This window comes from Bombus impatiens, unplaced genomic scaffold, assembly GCF_000188095.3.
Source record: "Bombus impatiens unplaced genomic scaffold, BIMP_2.2 scf_0123, whole genome shotgun sequence".
Lineage (NCBI taxonomy): Eukaryota > Metazoa > Arthropoda > Insecta > Hymenoptera > Apidae > Bombus > Bombus impatiens.
In genome coordinates, this window is record NT_176542.1 from 8,899 (window position 1) to 12,408 (window position 3,510).

The 3,510-nt window shown below is 38.5% G+C and overlaps 1 pseudogene; it reads right to left on the reverse strand.

Annotated features, from left to right (window-relative positions):
• Positions 1–665, reverse strand: part of LOC112212173 — a 1,297-nt pseudogene extending 632 nt beyond the window's left edge.
• Positions 666–3,510: the final 2,845 nt, after the last annotated feature.

Below are 3,510 nucleotides of genomic sequence, written 5' to 3' on the forward strand. Positions count from 1 at the left end.
CAGCAGGACCAGCCTCGCCATGCGACATGTCCGAGGGTAGACTCCCTCTCTCAGACACTCCGTAAATAGGTGACGTAGTCTGGAGGCCATGACCGCCATCGTCTCCGCCCATATCCGTCCCGGGACACCGTCCGGTCGCGGCGCAACGTTGCGGGAGGCCATCTTCTTCGCCGCATACAGCATCTCCTCCTCCGCATCCCTTAGTTCCTCCCTCCACTCCGCTGTCCAAGTCGAGGTAGTGTGCGGCTGCCTCGGGCTGTCCTCCTGTGGCGGGAACAGTGTGCGATGTGACCTCCTCCAGCAATACCGGATCCATATCTGCCGTCAGCGGTGGGACCCTCGGACGCAGTTTCTTCATCATCGTCCTGTACGGCTGCCCCCACGGGCTCCATGTAATATCGACGACGGATCATCCTCTCCACGTATGTGCTGGTCGAGCCTCTGCTAAGTAGGAAAAGCCCGAGGCCCGCAGCCCAGTCTGACAGCACCCGGCCACGAGCATCTGTCCTTGTGTTCCCCCATTGCGAGGAGTGAGCATTAAAGTCTCCCAGGACGAGTAACTGACGTGAAAGGTATCGCCTCACGCAATCGCCAACCCCGGCCAGGAACTCCTCAAACGCGACCAAGCCACTGTTCATGGAAACATATACGTCCACCACCACCATCCCAGCCCACTCGATCGCGGCATACTCCTTACCCTGCTCGATCCGAATATTAAAGTTACTCACTGTATGTATAATCGTGTTCTGTTACTGCAAAGATAAATATTAGTGAATACTTTTGAAAATAATACAATATCTTACTCTTCCAGTTTTATTTCTTTTAGATGCAGTTGTCTATCAGATTGTCCGAAAAGTGTGTTTTTTTACAGACACGCCTTTTACAACGATGCATCTTTATATAAACATGAAACCTAATCTGTCGTACGTTCTGATCTTTATTTTGATAAAATAAAATGGATTATACGTAATTCGATAAACTAATATAATGTGGAAAATGTTGTGCATCCATTATTTCCTAATAAAACGAAAGAAACTTTTCGAACAATCTAATATACTCGTACGAGAAGAGAAAGACGAATTAAGAAAAAGAGGCTGAATCCCAACATCTTCGCCCGAGAATAGGACGCTTCGTCCCAGAAAGCGAGGGTTCAGTTTTCCGATGACCGCGAAAACTCTCTTATTCGCGAGGCAAAAGGATTACTATGAAGCCAACTTACAAAACAATCGTGCTCCGAATACCACACTTTCTGAAGAATCCGTTCCTTCAATGATTCTAGGAGCATCCGTAGAAGAGCTTCCTGTTAAAGCCGAGGAAGATCCGCGTCCAAGAAGACGTCAAGAAAGTAGGAGGCAGATTTCAAGAGTCAAAAAGAAGGGTGATGAGCAGTTGGCATTTTCTCGACGGCATAAATTTATTTATTTTCTTTGTTCTTTGTTAATAAATTATTATGTTCTGACATTTTCTACTATTTCTAACCCTGCTTTATATGTGTTACCGTTCAAAAATATAGTAAACAATTAATTCCCCTTTCTTAGGCAACTTACAATTAGTTTCATTATTGCATGATTTTGTCGTTCTTATACTTGTTTATCTCGGATAGAAGAGTAGATTTTTTCGTAGAACCGTGCAATTAAATAAAATACTTGTAGTATGAAACTCAATATTTTCTTGTCTATGGTAATGTGCAAACAAACAGAGCAGATTCCAAACTTTAAACTTAGATACATAGGTTCTTCTATATGCTAAATTTCGACCAAACAGGATAGATCTCTAATTTTATAGGTTTCTGTATGATATATTAATGTTAGTTAAATTCAGTACTTTGCCGCATGGTGCAGCACCTGTACTGTGAAACAACAAGAAATACGATATGAGTACTCTCATTTCCTCTCTTCGATTATCATTACTGTGGTGTCACACCTTATTTTCATGTTCCCTGATACACGGTTCTTTGTGAATGAAGTAGGCGACCATTGACAAGTACGCTTCAGTATTGATTGCCGGTTGCCGGTTTATGAACGGAAAGTCGGACGAGCTTAAAACCAGTGGGTTTTATATAGTGGTATAACGTGCGTATATTAGGTTGTTATAACTTGTAACTCAATTAAAAGTTAATATCATCAGTGTATTGGATTTGGACTTCGGTCACTTTTTTCAATCCAACCGCCACGAGGCGGTCAGTAACTCTTGCGTAAATGATAACAATTAATCCATTTCGCAAAATAATATCAATTATGTATATTTAATTCATCTTTCAATCATTTAATTACATTCTTCTAATATTTTTATAATTAATTCCTTGTTATTTCACGGAAGCGTTACCGGTCGCCTCGCAGAGACTTAATCAAAACCGTTGCCCTAACCTAATTCTAAAGCGAATCCAAACCGATAACATAGATGATATTCACTCCTAACTGAATAAATACATTGACGGCCGCACTACGCGTGATTTTGTGAGTCATCGCTTATCGGCCGCTATCATGTACGTCGGACTTTGTTTCGCTATTTTTATAAGGCGTAGAGAAATGGTTTCTTCCCGCCATTCCAATGTTTATATACCAATGTATACTGGATACGCTGATACTATTTTTACAGAAACAATTGCTTGCATTGTTCGCGCTTCCTAATTTATCAGACAGTTTCTTGTGAAAATATTTTAAGCGGATGTTTTTTCTGTTAATTTCAATGTCTTTCGCTGCCTTCGTATCTCGAAAATTTATATCTATTACTGTTAAAGTTATAAAATAGCCTTAGAAATGTTCTCCAATGATGCAGAAATATAATATATCATTAGACGTGAATAGTAAATAATACCAATAGTGAAAGTGATATCGTAGGGAGACGATTCAAAAAATGACCGATAATTAGTAACTCTGAAAGTGATAAGGGTAGTTTTTTCGAATGTAAATGATCACAAGTTGATTTCGATCCTGACTTCCATACCTACCTGAAACAAACAGGATTACAAATACCATCCACAAATTTAGACATAATGTCAACTGTGAAATGATTGACATAATGTATGATGTGAAATGATTCTTAGTGTTAGTTTGTTTAATTTAGTTGTAACAGAAACGAACTTACATTATTATCAACAAAATAATAATAATAAAAATGAGCCAAAGAAGAATAAAGTTTGGATTGATATTAACATTGAAGAAATGAAAACATTTTTAGGATTTCTTGCCAGAACAGTAAAAGAGTTAGAAAGATTCGACTATTGGTCTAATCATCCATTATTATATACATCTATTTCCGGGAACATAATTACAAAAAACAGATCCCGACAATTATGAGAGTATTAGGATTTTAATAATAATGAGCCTTGTCACAAAAGTAAAATAAGAAAAAACAGAGGAATACCACAATGTTAAAAAACTAATACTTCAAAAAAGAAGTCTATAGAATCTCGTAAAAAAAGCATTCTGGTACAAACATCTAATTTAATAAAAAAAATTGATAATCATGACACCTACAATACATTCGGAAAATATGGTTGAATGTATA